This window comes from Tympanuchus pallidicinctus, unplaced genomic scaffold, assembly GCF_026119805.1.
Source record: "Tympanuchus pallidicinctus isolate F22 unplaced genomic scaffold, pur_lepc_1.0 scaffold26, whole genome shotgun sequence".
NCBI lineage: Eukaryota > Metazoa > Chordata > Aves > Galliformes > Phasianidae > Tympanuchus > Tympanuchus pallidicinctus.
In genome coordinates this window covers 3,641,553-3,659,712 of record NW_026294743.1, presented here as the reverse complement: position 1 = coordinate 3,659,712, position 18,160 = coordinate 3,641,553, and the positions used below count along the sequence as shown (strand labels likewise).

At 40.4% G+C, this 18,160-nt stretch overlaps 1 protein-coding gene across 6 annotated transcripts in view; it reads right to left on the bottom strand.

Annotated features, from left to right (window-relative positions):
• Nucleotides 1–17,947, bottom strand: part of INPP4B (inositol polyphosphate-4-phosphatase type II B) — a 264,611-nt gene extending 246,664 nt beyond the window's left edge. For 2 of the 6 annotated variants that reach the window (XM_052690049.1, XM_052690053.1), the window contains exon 1: nucleotides 17,503–17,947. The gene's annotated coding sequence lies outside the window, so the exon portion shown is untranslated. Of the gene's footprint in view, nucleotides 1–17,178; nucleotides 17,299–17,502 lie in introns of those variants that run through there. The other 4 variants (XM_052690054.1, XM_052690055.1, XM_052690052.1 and 1 more) reach the window with 3 other exon arrangements.
• Between the last annotated feature and the right edge of the window lie 213 nt (nucleotides 17,948–18,160).

Sequence of the window (18,160 nt, the reverse complement as noted above, 5' to 3'; positions counted from 1 at the left end):
TACTAAAACACAAGCAATTTCCTATTTCCTTTGCAGCAGATCTCCACTCACATGACCTAAAGGGCCAGGTTACACCAGAACATTCTTGAGTCAATGTGGAGTCTTAATATCTCAATATTTTATTAGGAGTGAATACTAGTGTTGAGTCCTGCATCAGTCGGACTGTCCACAGCAGAGCAACTGATTTGCTTTCTAGTGCTGTTTCATATTTCTCTGTGCTGAGCAAAGAGACTGGGATCTCGGGATGCTCAGTAATAAAAATAGGGCTTTAATATCTGAATTATTCTTTCAAACACAGCTGAATCAATCCCTGAAGGTTATGGTTCTCTATACTTGAAAGACCATTCCTCATAGGAATAATTTTTGTAACAGCACAGCCGACCACTACCAGTAAGCAAATAAGCACATAATCAAGCAGATAAACGTATGCCAATAAGCCGTTTACTTAAATCTGAAAGGAATCCCTTGACAACTAGAAGACAGCAGTTTTATCTTAAGCTAACTTTGAAGTAAAACCTTCAGAAACAAAACCAATTTCTGTCCACTTGGAGTAACAATTAGCTAAATCCAGCTGCTTTACTATCTGTTATTGTCTTCTGCCAACCTTCTACAGCCACATTCCCCTTTATGAGAACATCTAATCTGCCCTACTGAGCCTGATTACAAACTAGCCTTGGCTAACCATAGACTCTTATCATCCTGTTGTGCTGTAAAGGCAATAAAATAACTCACTCCCCAGCAGAGGTCTTCACAAGGTGGCTCTGTATTTCTCATCACCTGGTAGATAAAACAAGCCCTAGAAATCACCTAGATGGATGCTAACATTGTGATCTTGCTATCTTTTGTCTTTCTGATCACTTCACTCACCAATTACTGTACCACTTCAACTTATTTTTGCTTCTCTTGCACCATAGATCTGGAGAAAACATATTTCGGTTAGCTAGGAAAAGCAGGGCAAGGTTGGAACCTGAATGTGAAGAGTGAAGTAGGATTTAATCAGCCAATGGATAGTGTGTTTGTGAACTAAATGTTTTAGATGTAAGAGAAAGACAAAGATAAGTTAATGAACTGTGAAAGAGATTTCGCTTGCTCACAGAATATTCTAACCAAAGGGACAGAGTTCTGATTCTGCGCATCTGGCCTCAGAAGAATCACAAGATTAAGGACTTCAGAGTTTGATATGTTTAATTTCTTAGACTTCCAAAGAGTTCAGAAATGAGTCTGAACGCCAATGCCTTCCAGAAGAAAAAAATAACTCCCCATTTCCAGGATGAAAACAGCACTATAAATAGTACGCTCTCTCATTTTGAAGAAATACATTACTGTACAGAATGCCCTGACTGGAAGGAAAAAAGAATGGGCTAACAAACAAACAGTTCTAGTCAGAGGATGTGCAAAACCAGCAATTTATTTTTCTGCTCCTTGCATTCTACTGCTGCTACCAACACAAATCAAGCTGAGCTGAATGGATAATGGAGCAGAAAGCAAAAACCGAGCAACTCACTGAAATATTCTTCCAAAAACCCCCTATATTTAAGTATTGTTGATTGAGAACATAAAAACCACTATGGAGAGACCAATTTTAATAAAGCTTCTGCTCATGGAAGTTAACTTTGAGAAAGTTTCCTAATTAAGTTCACATTACCAGTAGGATACTTTATCCTGAGGTGAGCTGCAATCTTCCTGCCATCTCAAGAGATAGTTGAATTGCAAGTTAAGAATTCTTCCATTAATGAAAAAAATCTGGGGAATACACTGAAAATGAGTACTGTGCATTCTCAGCAATAAGGAGATCAAAAATACATTCACTAAGTGTCCATGAATGCCAATGGGTGCCGTTTTCTCCACATGGGAGAATTCAGTGACACCTTTGCACCACATGCACTTTCACATCTTACAATGTTTTGTCAGTGCCCCTCTGCTATCACCTGTCACACAGCAACAACATGAAATGGGATATTGGTGGGCAGGTCCACTCTAATGCCATGCCATCATCTGCCTCTGACACTAAGAGCCAATAAAATAGTAGGCATCTCTTTCTGAGCAGCCCTTGTACACGCACACGGTGCAAGAATTCTAAGATTTTTTCATAAAATCTTCAGTGCACCAAGATACAAAGGGCTTCTGGGTACCTATATACCTCAAAACAAAAGAGGACAAATCGACAGTTATTATGGCTTCTTTGGAGGACTAGCTGTTCTGTGACTAGTAGCAAATCAAACCCTTCTCTTAGGGAGAAAATGGTTCCACATCTCCCTTTATACCACGGAAAGGGACACTGCAAGTCAATCTAAAGACCAGAAAAGCCATTTAACTAAAGCACCTTATGGCTTGACTAATCTGAGCAGCACATGAGGATTCAGCACTAAGCCAACTGAAGTGTTAGCAATCCCAAACACAGAGGAAGAAATGACAGCCTCATCTTCCACATTCCCCAAATACAGTAATGAACTTCAAATCCCGTCTTACGGACGTGTTGATCACATCTATTCAGTTAACAGAATAAGAGCCCGAGGACAAACTTCTCTCACATTTCTCAACAGACCCGCACTGACTACGGCAGCATCAGATCGACCTGTTACACAAAGCATCTATGTCATCAGCTGCCACACAATAGAGATGGTGGGAAAACTGTTCTAGGACACTGCATACATTCCAAGATGTATCAGCAGTACTCACTGCTGCTTTTAACCTAAACCAGAGCATTTAAAATAGCAAATACGAAAAGGATAGCATATCATCTAGTGAGTATTTCTCAGTAACCGTGTTCTAAGACAACTCTTTGCCTTAACTGGCACAGCCAAGGTCATATCCTCTAGGCCTCGTACTGTGAACAGTTCAAGCAGTTACTTTGCTGTTATTCCCACATGACAGGCATCACTCACTATGATTTTACTGAATGTTTTGTTCATTTATTGTGTTTGCATTTGTAAGTCTTCGGGTTAAGTGAAAGGCTAAGTACAGATTCAAGCACACAGTCCACATCTATTTAAATACACGTCAAAATCCTGAAATGTTATCATAGCAAAATGCTTCCATCAAATCTCTTATCTAAATAAAAAGAAATAGAGCCCTAGCTTGAGGTTAGACTTAGCAGTCATTAACTGAACACAGCTCCCACTGACAGCTGCATTCTCTCCCTTTCAATTTCATTTCAACAGATACTGACCTAAAATAATAGATTTGATTGATAATCCACATACAAAAACCAAACAACGAAAATCACAGCAAAAAACAGGTTAAAAACACAACAGCGATTTTTTTCCTTTTGCCTACTGTGGCAGAAAAGCATTTACCCCTTGTTTATCATCAGGGAACTCAATTCCACAGTACCCATTCCGCTCCCTTGCTTAGCTGGGAATTATAGCTCAGGAAGCAGAGATGACCAGTTCACCTCTGGCTGCTGGCAGAAATGTGCCCACCCAGCACTGTGTACCACATTGCCTTGCACTGACTCACTACAGAATACTCTCTCATCACCCTTCTTTTATGAGGGAATTCATCACCATCCCAAAAGCCGTTGCATGCTCCTCTATCTAGCTTTTGGTGTCCCCAGTTAAGAAAAAAATAGGAAGAAGCTACACAATTTAAATCCTTTTCATGACACTGCATTACTAGAACCAGACTGAGTGGTTACAGACTGGGCAGGGAGGGGAAATCTGGGCAACCAACTTTAAAAATAACAATTTTTTAAGAAGTTGGAACTAAATACTGCTGTAGGATTTGTTGCTCTGTTAGATCAAAACTATTTCACTTCTATTAGTTTTATTTCATGCCTATCTACAGCATATGTTTCCAAGTTACCTTAGCCTAAGATGACCCAGTTCTCGTCTTGAAAGATGAAAGAGCTCTGTCCATCTAACAAATATTACACCAATAAACACTACTACTGTCTAAGTACTTTCTAATCAATCACCCTGTTCCAGTAGAATGGATGAGGGATCAGCCTTAATTTTATAGGTTAAAGCAGTGTAATTAATACTCCTTATTCCTGTGCTGGGTCCAGAAACTACAATCACTTCCCAATCTCTCCAAATAGAAGCTAACAACTGTTTTGGTTTTTTTTGACTAGTATTAGATGTACAGCTTGAACAAAGTTCAAGTAGTTCAAAGTCATGACTACCAGAATTAGTCATGAGACATTAGCCATGGACTCCAAATGAAGTGCACTCCATTGTACTACCGTAATTACTTCATTTACATTTATTTGAATAGCACATCTACACAAGCACAGGAAGTTATCTCAAAAAACAATGAACTGCTTTTGGGACGCAACTGAAGGTTGTTTTTTTTCCTGTTGTTGTTGGTCACACCTGGGCCTTGTGTTGCTTTTTTTGTTGTTGTTGTTTATTTTTAAGAAGGGAAAAAAGACAGCAGCTATCAGCCATGCCCTGAAGTAAGCTGCACTTGCATTTTCTAAAGGAAAGCTACGAGACTACAATAAATACAGAGATGTCATCTTTTCCCTTGCTCTCCCAACATTCTTGTCATTTCTAATTTTTCTAGTCTTAGACTTTCCCAAACTGCCCAAAGGTCTGCGTAATCAATTTTTTGCAGCTGCTCTATCACCACCAAAATCAGGAGACAAAGACAACTTTGTTACTTATAATTACATGTTTTAGCCTAAAACTGCATGCGTAAGCGTACTTCAAGTTTTCAGCTTTTTCTCATCCCTGTTTGTCAGGTAAAGAAACAGCCACAGAAACCAAGAAAAAAAACAATTAAGACAGAAGGAATAAAGGGATTATCACTTCACCTCCAGCTTTCCAAGCTACTCATGCTCATTCTTCTCCTTCTTCCTTTGGGGAAAAAAAAAAAAAAAAAAACAAAAAAAACAATTCATCCTTATCCTCCACACTTAACTGTTTGTTCAATACCCCTGACTTGCATGAAGTATTACCTAATTTTTCTTTCCACAAAGCTAGACTGTACTAGGAACGGTGGAAACCTTTCTCTAGAAAGGCCACTCTATTCCCTAATCTCTCTCTCACAAACAAGTTACTTCATTTTCCCCTATAAAGGCACGTTATTCCTAAAACATTCTTTAACACAGACCTTCTCCAGCCAGAAACGCCACACTTAAGTTGACATTATAAAATTAAGCTTCCCGCAAGAACAACATCACATTTTATATTAAGACTGCAAAGTACCACTTGTACAAAAACAATAAAGAAGAAATGCAGATGAGCACAGCCAGACATATGATTTCAGTGTACATACTGAGACAACACACACTCCTAACCAGATCATGAAATAATTCTTTATGCTGCTTTGTCAACAACCGCAAGAAAAGCAAACTGGGCTACCAAGTAAACAGCACAAACAAAATTGCCTCTGCACCATCGGGCAGAGTACCTGAAATCCTGCCAAAAAAAACCTTTTCCAAGACAGGTATTTAAACAATAACTCACAGCAAGCCTTCTCATGAATAAAACTACCCATCTGTTTTAGTAAGGATACAGTTTTAAATCTGAAGACCTTAATCAGGGTCCATTTCTTGGTCTCACCTGAACCTTCTGTTTCAGTTAAGTCACCAGAAAACCACCCTTCAGTGAGGAATTCTTATGAGCATTCACCTAAGGAGATGACTATCACTTCGCTGAACGAGGAGCAGAGCTGTAAAATCTCAAGCTCCAAGGACAGACCAGAACAGAATTCTGAACTGTGCCAACCCAGACTTTTCTGACACAGATGAGAATTTGCAGTTTCATTTTTCAACATTAAGTTAAAAACCTAAAAATACAAATTCTAACCTGAATTACCTAGCATTTAGTATTTACTGTTTCAATACAACTTCTGGCAGACACAAATGAAGATGTGATTCTTTATCAAGAAGCAGTAAGAAGTAAGCAACCATTTAGCACCCAATTCTAAATGAATTGTATTCCCTACCTACTTCATACACAGAAATTACCATATGCTCTTATCATTTTAATATTAAGGTTCCTCAGTATTAGTCTTATCATTAATAATATTAACATTTTAAGTATTAAATTCAAAGCTGAAAGCAATATCCCAAAACTACTTTTAAAAAAAAAATAAAGATGAGGTAACCATTGTAGTAACATGAATTGGAAGCTGAATCTAGTTGCTATTATCAATAATCTGTGCCTCACTGAATAATAAGATGCCCACCCACACAGCTGAATTCATAACATTTAGATTATGTTAGAGAGGTGCAAGATAGTAGTATAGCACATCTAGACAAAACAGTAAAACTTATTACATACTGTTAGCTTACTGTTAACTGCAGCACCAGAAGTTTCCTATGAGAATGCTGATGACTCCTTTTTGGTTCCACCAGTGCTTCAGGCATGTCTATGTTTTTTCCCTTGCTACCCTTCTGGCACGACAAAGCTTTATACGTGTTCATTTATACATGAGCAGTCCATATGAGCTCAGAGCTGTAATAAGGCAGTCAGTGACTAACACACCCAGGAACACCAGGAAGAAAACCAGCAACTTAATAGTGTCACTATCTGCAGGTGTCCCATCGCATATTCAGTAACCATTCAGGAAATGAAGAACAAGTAATAATATTTCAAATGAAAGACTTCAAGTATTACATTGATATGTTCCAAATTCAGGTTCACGGTGATTCCAAAGTTCTCAATTTAGCAGCTCTAGTGATAGGTCAGCCTCAAACTTGTAAAAATACCATTCATCTTTCCTTGAACAAAATTGTGCTCCCCTAGGCAATGTGGGCATCACCACTTCCATACACTTCTCGTATGCTGATTAATTTGTTCCAGGGGCAGTGCTGCAGCCAGGGTGGTGCAATAGCTGACATAACAAGGCTTGCAGGCACAGACAGCATCCACACCTTCACCCGTTGGATAACCCAGCACAAACTGCTTATTTGCTCACACAGTATGATCTAATGATCAGACTCATTTAGACATACTCTAGAAGACAGCTCAAAGCATAGGTTTTTAAATCATCTGTCAATTTCTTAGGCTATTTTGAAAACGAAAAATCAAGTCCTCTGACTGGATTCGTAACACCTACTGAGACCATGCTCTGTATACAGGGCTTCAAAACCTCACCTGCCTCCTCCTCCTAATCTCCCTCTCTTTCAAAGATCAGCAGCATCCTTCCTAATTCATTCTGTCACTCATTCCCTTCCTTTTTTTATTCCATGGTCTTAACTACACCAAACAATAAGCTACAGAAGTAGAATGCCTGGCTTGATGCTATTATCCCATCCTGGTACTGCCACAGCACCCACATTCAGTAGCACCTTCCATGGTTCTGACATACAGGCTGAAGAGAAAGCAGAGACTTAAGAAGCCAAGCTAAAACCCTAGCCAAACCCCAGATACATCGTGAAATGAAATCACACTAACGCTGTCCAAGTTAACTTGTTTTCTGGCATGGAGTCAGTTAGTCTCCAACACTTTCACCTTTGCAAGAAAGTCTCCTCCAAAACATCAACTGACAAAAGACAGCAAGAAAACATCCTTAGATTTCTACACTGTAGATTAGAAAAAGCCTTCTGGTTCCTTCCCTTAATTGATTGCACAAACCTGCCGAGTCATTCACTCCAAATCATGTGGAATATATAATAGGACATCTTCAGAATCGTTGGTTTCGGAGTCATCTGGATTCATTCCCTGCTCCAGCAAGCCACACAGGATGTCTTGCTTCTTCACCAAGAAGCATCATGCATGTTATTTCTGATATATAATACACGAGAACTTGGAGAGGGTTTTGTATTTTCCTTAGTTTTTAAGAGACTGTTTGAAAATAAGCTTAGGTGTTATCTCACTGACACTATGACACGTACATTATCCATAAAGGAAATAATGCCTTTTTCTTCCAGGAAAAAATTTATTCTATAGGACTGTCACAAGTGAGACATGTAATGTTTAATTAGCTATGTATCATCACAATCAGCTGAAAGACAAGTTAGTTTCTCTTAACCCATGAAATACAGTAAACATCAGTAGAAACATCATCATGTATAAAACTTCCAGTAAAGCACATCTTCCTCTTCCTCAAGAATGATCAAGAGAAAACGCAATCCTTGCTACAATCTCGCTTACTCTTGATTGAAAAAAGGACAATTAAATTAAATAATTTAAGACAGAAAAAAAGAACCAAGCATCAGCAAGTTGTGATCAAGAATGACTTTTGAGTAAAACACAATTTATGCATTTTTAAAGTAATGTTGAAGAGTGTTTAGAAAGTTCTCTCTGGGAACTAAGCTGCAATTACGGGCTAAGCGTTAACATGTATGGAAGGTCTAATGGTTTTTTTAACCTAATTTATTGATAAATGGGTTAGCTACACTCAGACATCTTTTCTCCTTAAGTTGGTCCCCTACCTAGAGTAACCCAAGTTGCTTACCCATGCAACGGGTATGCAGTTCCCTGTGTCTATTGGTTTCATTATCTCATCTTTTCCCGGTAAATTTTAAGGCATTTCTTTTGTTTGGAGTGTCCCACATATGAAATTTTGTCTTTTCCTATTATGAACTTAGACTTCCTGTCCCCGTTCTCACACACAATTGTACTTCAGTCAAAGGATAGTGTTTATTTGGAATACATGATAGAAATTAAACAATTCACACTATATTATTTAAGCCACTATAGTTCATGACCTACACTCACATACAGCCACTTGCTACCTCCAGATACTACAAGATCTGGATTTTCTTGGTTGCATCAACTGTAAGATGCATAAAAACCTACTGGGAAGAGCAGAGCAAGTTACACACAACTCCCACCTCAGCTCCAGGTCCTGGCTTATGCTAAGTCTGCAAGCAATCTAGGGATGATAAAGACCATGTCTGAAAGCTATGAATATCCTTCACTTGGCTAGAATAGGGTCAACTTTATTTGGACAGAACTAGATTAAGGTGAAAGGCAGCCACGTGTGAAGAAACAGTAAAAACCCTTGTCACTGACCATAGCAAGAGAACAATTTAACCGCTATATGTCGAAGACTGAGTTTTCTTAACTAACAAATGCAGACACTAAATACTACCAATTATATTCCAAGAAAACAAATATACACTCCTATCATCAAGCAATAAAGCAACTGGGAGCTTAATAGTACACAGGAGTAGAATTCACATTAGTTTGAGGACTACTTGACAGTAGTTCTGTATATAAAACTTATTCTTCATCTTCATACAAAATTGGAAAAAAATTGTGATTATGAACAAGTTGGAACTAAGTCAACTCTTTTCATCTTCCAGATAACCATGTGGTCTAACACTACAAGACAGTTTCAAGGATAGTTCTGATCAGAAAGCTTACCACTGCATGTCCAGAAAAGAGGTATCAGATCCCAACGTAACAATCCAAGCCAGTTCAAGAAGGAAACCAGGTAATAAGAAGCCAAGCCTGATGTCTGTGCTTCATATTGTATGAAGGATGCTAAACAAAGCATAGGGCTCACCAGAGTGACAAATTAAACCAAAGTTTTTACTAGACTCTCACAAATTCAAATTAAGTACACCGACGATCCTGATGCTCTCCATGACCCAAATCCACTTGGACTGTGCCAAAATACAAGTTCTCTAAACACAACCACGGACAAAAGAACCTTTGAAGCAAGATACACAATCAATAAGCAGGACAAGAGTCGATTTCATTGCTGAAGCTGCAGCACTAAGAACAGTCAGGGCATCTCTTCATTTCCCAGCTCATTGCAAAGTTTCTACCAGCCCTGATATTTTTATGGTTCCCCAGACAATCCCTGCTTCGTAGACACCAGTTCTCCCATTCCTCACTTCTAACCTAAGTTCACTCCACCTCACCTATTCACGGCATATGCACATCTGACCTCTAAGCTCAAGTCCCCACCCAGAGAAGGTTTTCAAGATGGCATCCACGCTTGATTCCAAGGTACCTGCATTCCCATGTCACTCTAATTATATAATTTCTTCTGTGCATTTCCAGAATCAACACAGGAGAGTGGTGTAATGAATATTTTTCAAGCAATTTTAAACTCAACTAAAAAACTGAAAACTGCTTTAGGGAAGGGGAGAAAAAGAGAAAAGAACAGAAAAAAAAGTTCTTACAAAGAGCTTCCACTAGCCTCAGAAAAGCTTACAGCAGTGCAAACAGGGTCAGAACCTGCTCCCACTGCTTAGGGGAGGTGAGAGATGTGTGACATTGCTGACTCTACAACAAGGCTCTTTTGAATTATTTACCACAGCAGAACCTACAAATCATCTGGACATAAAGCTGAAACACTGCTCAACACACAGAAATGAAAAAATAGAGTCACAACCAAATGGCTGGTAGTGTCTTTTAAAATTGCTGAAAAATATATCTCGGGCTATATTTTCAGTATTCCTGCACTCCGTAATTGGATTTCAGTAAAATATTTCTACCTTAACCTTCAAATTGTAGATGGAAACTGTGCTCTTTCAGAACACAGAAATAGACTCTCAAAGCTGATGTTTTTCAGAATTTAAAGGTATCTGACAGGAACACAAATTCTCACAGGCACAGGCTAAATCTTCATCAGTCTCTTACGTGAAATAGTACTTAAAATAATCAAGTTGTGCATGTTTCGGAAGCTTTGTTGTTTTTTTGTTTGTTTTGTTTCCCAAATTAAAACAGTTAATGAGAACAGAAATACTTTTAATACAGAGAGATAGCCATGAAGCTCCGAAAAAAATGCCACTACATCCACACTTAGTTCTTTCTATTAGATAAAGAAGACAAAAACACCAAAATTGAGCATTCCTTCAGACAAAATGCTCATATGTGACATTCCATTGTAACACACCAAAATTGATTGTTAAGTTACGTGAATGACCATAATTTTTCATTTAAAAAAATAGTAATTGAGTAGATATAAATCTTACTAGATATTTATAGACAGACCTGGGGACACTTCATTAGCGAGCTGTTCAACAAGTTGTGCTAGCACTGAATTAAATATTCCAAATAACTATTATAAACGTATCCTCCCATAGAAACATGAAAACAATTGCAGCACATTCCTTAACAAAACATCAGATTACTGAAATCTGAGGAACAGCCTAGGTTCAGCCGTATGGGACCCAGGTGCACAATTTAACATGGGTTAGCTCCCCTTTCCTTAATTGCCCTCAGAGAGAAGAGGCTTGTTCTCGGGGTCCCCTGAGGCTCAATCCCTTGGTTCTGGTATTAGTACCAGTAATTCTTCCCATTTGCACCCACAACCACAAGTAATGCAAAGATGCATTCGCAGCAGGCAACTGAATTATCTGTATTAGCAGAGGCAGAATAACTTTTCTCCTAAGTGCACACATAGAGAAAATGAAAATTCCAACCTTGCTTCTAGCACCACATTAGCAAGAAGGATAAAATTTGAGGTACTTCTGCAGCCTCATCACACAGCACGCTAATGGACACGATGCACCCAGTGGCATTCCAAACACTTAGCCATGAAATTTTAAGGCTAAAATCATACAGAATAAGCAGGTGGACCTCACACTACAGCCAAGTGCTTGCCCAGAACAAAAACAGCTCCCAAGCTAAAATCTATCAATCACAGCACCACACTCAAAAAGAGAACCATCAAGAAGGCAAGCAGCAAACCCACACAACAAAGCCTCTTTGGTCTGCACATCCGATTGGACAAGGATTTCAGTTTCCCATGACCATGGTTGGTGAGCAAAGTATGGCATCAGACGGTTTATTTCTGGGATGCGTTTGAAATTTATTTTCAGCCTATATAAAAGACAGCTATTTAATGTTCCTTCAGTGTCTTTTGCTTTTGCCCTAGGAGTCAGTGACTTCTCACAGCAAGCTTTTGTCAGGGAACTGGTCTGTCAGGCTGCCCTGTATCATTAGACAAATCTTCAGCTACAAACTGCAGGAAAAATTCCTATTCACATTAATACAAACCTCTGCAGCTTTTTTTTTTTTTTTTTTTAAATACACTGACATTTAGCAATTTTTTTTTTTATTTGTGCAAGGTCACCACAGTTGGCCATTCCATTAGGAAGGCTGATCAAAACAAGACAAAGAAGAAAAAAATGTGATAATGCTGAACCCAACAGAGAGGCAACGAAGAGTCTGAACTGCCAAAAAGAAATGATGCAAAGTTCCGTTCCACACAATCAATTAAGGACAGAAGTTAAGGATGAATTTTTACAAGACTACGTAAAAGTAGCAGGCAGTAGGGGAGGGCACTACATATAGTGCCACTCAAACACATAATATGTATGCAGTACAGTCTCCAAACACAGGGTTTTTGACATCTCCATTTTCTACCAGTGCATCTCGCACATCATCTTCAAAACATTCTTAGTAATCAATGGTACCTACAGTTTTCTCCTAAGAAAAGCATTATAGTAGCAGCAGAAAAGGAAGGGTTACTTCATCACTAAACACCCCTACTGTTTTCTAGAACCCTTCTATACCCTACTTAAAAAGAGCCATAATAACAATTTGGGATTTTGTAAAATAATCTTTCTTCAAACACATTCAGCAACTCGTGACTTATACTTACAGTCTTCCTAATTTACTGCTAGCCTTACTACTGATTAATTTTAGTGGCAAGTAACATATATTTAGACAGCCTGAGTACATTAAATAATCTCAGCATGTGGACAGCTTTCCAAACACACTATTGTGACTAGGCTTTTGGTTGTTGGTTTTTTTTTTTTTATTATTATTATTTTTTTTTTTTGTCAGAGAAAGCAAATCCAATTTACAAAAACGTAAAGCTTTCATGGTGTTACATCAAACTGCTTTCCAATTTTACTTGCAAATAGATAACAGAACAGTTCATCAACTGCTCACAACCTTTGCAGGCATGGTCCTGTAGTTGCTCTTACTTTTATGCTAGGGAAACGTAACTCCAGGCTATCATACCTCGATGCTACAGAAACTGATTTAAAGGTTTCTTGTAAATGTTATTTTTTTTTTTTTTTCACCTTGATCAGAATAAAGCAAACTTGGTAGATGTACTGAGGTCTATTAACAAAGGATGTATTTCGCCCACAAACACCAGTCCCAACTCCCATTCTCTCTGAAACCCTCCTAAAATGTTTAATACTGAGGTGCATATGGGCTTTTGAAGGCAAATCGACCACTTGAAGATGACTGATGTGACAGCAACAGTTTTATGAGTATTTCCTCACAAACACAAACACACACTTTCTGTAAGGAAAAGACAAACTGTAGCAGTACCTACACATTACCAATAGTCAATTTTTCCTGGAAATTATGTACAATTTCAATTCCTCTATTAAAAAACAACACACTTGTCAGAATTTTCTAAGTAAAAGATAAATGGTCCTAATAGAGATACATAATGTTAAAATCAAGTCTCATCTACTGATGAGTTTTCTTCATTGGTGCTTGCATTCTACAGTTTTACAATATACACCACAAACAAGGTTTGCAAATAAACATCTGGTTTTCCTAAGCAATAAATGAAAACCACAAGCAAATTATAGTTATACCATAGCCTGCATTAAACAATATGGAAGCTATCTTAAAGTAGTTGCCCAAACCAATTCTCTTACTCGAACAAATTAAACCCAAGTCAATTGGTAAATAAAAACAAGGTAAATCAGTCGACATTTCACAAGATCACGTGCAGCAAAAATAAGCTTATCTATGATCTGAGCCATCAGAGCAGCAGCTGCTGTGTGCTTAAGAATTCAAATGACTGAAGGTTTCTTAGTATTTTACACTGCCACCTAGTGAAGCCGACACTCCTAGGCTCCGTGTCTCCAGTGCTCTGTTAGTATGAGAGCTAACTAAAAATGACAAAACTGTAAACATTACCATTAGTATATATTTGTTGGAAATTACAAATAACTTGAAGGAAAAAAATAAATACAGTAACATGCGTAATCAGTATGATTGAGTACTGAAAGTTCAAAATGCATCTGACACCAAGAAGAAAAAAAAAAAGAGGAAAAAAAATCCTGGAGACACAACAGATAAAAAGTGTATGCTTATATTTCCATGACATATGCTTCACTTGGAAAAATATTTAATGTAGACTCACCAAGTGAAAACTAAATTACTGCTGCTTTAGCATCTGTGCTTGTATAGAAGCTGTAGATGAAATTGAATTTCTCAAGGTGATTATTTCAAAGCCCCTTTTAAAAAAAAATATATATATGTTGCCTAATTGTGTGCATCCTGCATCTTTACTGCAAGGTTTAATCACTGGATCACTGCCTCACAAGGCTGATCACAGAGCTGTTGCAGGAAGAGCTGTGGTGCAGAACTGCAAGCAAGATAGCTGCATGGACAATTTCCCCCCACACATACCATTTTTATCACTTCCAGCTAACAGAAAGGCTTCATCACATGGCCATTCTACAGCAGCCACACTGCTTCTGAATTGCTGTCAGTCATGATGCAAGTCCCAGATGTAGCATAGCTCTGTAGCTGCATTTCTAAGAGAGGGAACCACAAACTTGGGTAAACCAAGAAGGCATTTTGCTTCTCATATGCCCTCCAACTTCCTGATTATTAATTTTAAAATTTATCACAACCCTCAATCAGGAAGGGCATCAGCAAACCGTTAAGACAGCAGACTGACTTATTCCAAACGTCAAACAGTACAGTTCCCACTTCTGTGGGCCAAATTTTGTGCATGTAAACTGGAATAACCCAATAAAGAGTTTTAATCCAATCATGTCATCACACCAGAGAAAACTTAATCCTACACAACTCAGTTCCTACCTGTTTTCTTTAGCTGTCCACACAAATACAAAGCAAACAAAACCTAGGCAAAGCAGCAAGGTTACTGCTGTAACAAACTGTACAAAACCAGTGTTGACACTCTCTGCTTAATGCTCCATTTGCATTGCAGTAAATACAGCAAGATACCAAGACACACTTAGCACCCGGCCATTCATGCCCACTGTCCTGTTTCTGAGTCACTTATCAGAAATACTCCCCTGAAGTACAGTGCATCCTATTAATATTGCAGGAATACAATATACTACATTGTAACTGCATACAAAAACCTGGAAGTACATTAAAAACAGCTGAAATACAATAAAAGCTCATTTTCCACAGGAGTTTCTCCTTAGTTTTCCTTCATCGAGCCACCACTTACCATTACAAAAAAAAAAGAAATTAAGACTTCTTGGTATCTCTTATTAAGAGATTGCACTCTGTTTGCCAAATGAGCATTTTAGCAACAAGCAAACTCCTATTGGCAGCTGTACAGCTAACAGAATTAGGCAAATTGATAAAAATCAAAGTGCTTAAGTTATGTATATGTGTAAAGTTGAGGAGAAAAATGCTGTTAAATCAGTGCTCCCAGCCAAAGCACAGACTGACTTCACTACCATAATCAGGCTGTGTGTTCACTGAGGTAATAGCATAGGGTAAAACTGCATACCAACTAACTACACAACAAGAAGAAAAATATTCACCACAAAAATACAGACGGATTTCACTTGTAATGCTACGGCATAAGGCAACTGAGGACTAATTCAATCTGCCAAGGAAATGAACTTGACAAACAGCATCCCATTTACCACGTTTGACACAGTACTATGTTGAGTAAGCATCTTTAGCTTACATCTTCTGAATTTTCATTAGACAGAGCCTTCCTCAACACTAAAAACAACCTAAAGGAAAATGCAGGGCAAAGTCACTGAGGAACAGGAAGAAGCAGCTTAGATCATCAGGTGAGGCACAAAGCCTATTAGCATCCTAATCTATGGAAATCAATATTAACCTCCTCTGCAGCTACAGCCTTGAAACTACAGCAAATGAAAGAACAGTCTTGCTCAGTCTCTTCCGGATTCAGAGTGAATACTGAACTTAAATCTAAAACACTTTAGAAGAAGGAAACAGTTGCTACTTCAAGTAGAAACTCTACAGGTACTGACCATTAACATTTTAAAACCCACGGCTGAAATGCATAAGCATAGTCCAGTAAGAGCTTACTGTAAACCTGGCAAATCTGTTGAGCAAGGGAATACAATTTGCTACCTCTTGAGACAAATTAATAAGCACACTACCTACAGCCAGACTGATAGCTATAAGCACAATTCTTTGATGTGAAAACTAAGGCAAACTCGTGTAGGTGCCCCATCCCCGGAGGCATTCAAGGCTAGGCTGGACTTGGCTCTGGGCAACCTGGTCTGGTGGTTGGCAACCCTGCACATAGCAGGAGGGTTGAAACCAGATGATCATTGTGGTCCTTTTCAACCCAGATCATTCTATTATACTTCACAGATACAGCTCTCCAGATAAGTTAGGCCAAAAAAGAGATCAGCACTTACAAGCTTAGAGAAATCCATGGAAATATAGAACTTGAGGACTTGCAAGTAAAAGAAAAGCTTTATTTTTCAAGGTAGGTGATCTTCAGCACTACAGAGGCTGCCAGAAAAGGGAGGGAAAAGAAAAAAAAAATAGACAAAAGGAAAACAAGGACCCTGAAGTCGTAACACCGCCCTTGCTCCCATCCATGTCATCAGGGCTTCAAAAATCTCATAGGACTAATTTCTTCCTCATATTTATCTTCATGTAAGCAGTACATGGACAGTAACAAGGACTCGCATGCTCAAATCTCACTGAAAACACACTAAACTGAAGCCTGAGCTACACGCTGGGTCTTAAATCTACCTCAACTTAAATAAGCAAAGCATTTGAAGTAAAATGTTTGAAACACTGCCTTGTCAGAGATTATCTCACCTGTAAAACACGTCATAGGAAACAGGGTTTTGTCAATAACCAAATCTCTACGCGAACTCCTGCCTTCATGCAGTCTGAGAGACACAGACATTTTCCCCCATCATTTCGGCTACGTTAGACACTAAAGTACAGATCGAGGGGGGCCTGTAGCCCAGCCAAGACCAAAAATGAGCCTCATTTTGAGCTTCAAAGCCAGATTTAAAAAGCATACATATGGCCTGATTTTGGGATAGATATTTTAACACATCCTTAAGGGTCAAGTAAACAAATCAATTTATTCTGCTGAAGACAAACAGAAGCATCAGATGAATTAATTGCACAAGACATGGATTAAAAAAAAAAAAAAAAAAAAAAAACCAAAAAAAAAAACAGCCCCACGAAGACCTCTTGCAAATATTTGCAATGCAAACAGCGCACCGGGTTAGCCTTGAGGAGCAAGCAAAGAGCAAAGCACTAGCTCTGCCATTCCTGCTTCCAAAACTGTATGTCATTTCGGCGAAAAAGAACAAGAGCTGCGCTGCCTCCCACATTAAACACCATCCCTTCTCACCCCGCAGGCCCGTCCCCGCCGCCTTTCCTGGCCGGCAGCGTCGCAAGCCGCAACTCCGCTCAACTTCTTCCCTCCTGACACCTTCCTGCAGCTTCCACCGCGTTTCGCCCCGCCGGGCGCCGGGGGCAGCGCCGAGGGCGCTCTCAGCCCCGGCTCAGGGCCGCGCACGCCTGGCGGGCTGCAGCCTTAAGAAACTTGATAAGGGAATAAAAGGGAGGGACTTCGGCGGCACCGCTCCCGGCTTTTAATATCTCCTGACGCTCCCAGCGGGGAAACCAGGAACCAAATCGCCCCGCCCGCCCGCCGTGCCCCGACGGCTCTTACCTGCCCGGCGGCGGCGCGACCTGCGTGGCACTGCTCCCCGGTGCGTGCGTGTGCCGCTCGGCGAGCTGCTATTTATAGTCCGCAGCCTTCAGCGCGGCTGCAGCGAGAGGAAACGAAGGGCTGCGCGCCTCGACACCCGGAGCCGGGCTCGCCCGCCCCGCCGCCAAGGCGAGTCGCGGCTCCCGCTCGCTGCGAACACCGGCGTTCCTGCCTCCGACGCCGCCCTCGGCCGAGTCTCCTCCCAATGTCACCGCAGCCCGTGTGGCTCCGAGCCCTGCGGCAGGCGGGCGGCACGGCCGCGCGGAGGTGACCCGCTGCTGCCGCCGCTGCTGGAGGAGGCGAGACCGTCACTGGGGTGTAGGAGGGAGAAGCCGCCGCTTGCCATTCACCTCCCGCCGCCCAGAGGGAGCCCGGCCTCCGCGGCCGCCTCTGCCGCGCGCCGGCCCCGGGGGGCGGCCCGGCAGGCGGCGGTCCCTCGGCGGGCGGCTGGGCAGAGCCGGGCGGAGCGACTCCGCCTCCATCGGCCGGGCGGCCGGGGCGCGACGGGGAGGCGTTTGTCACTTCCCGCGCCCGGAGCGGGAAGCGGGGCGAGTTGCTGCGCTCGTGCTCAGAGCTGCAGAAGTTTGGCGCGCAAGGAAGGAAGAAGCCCCTCACTGCA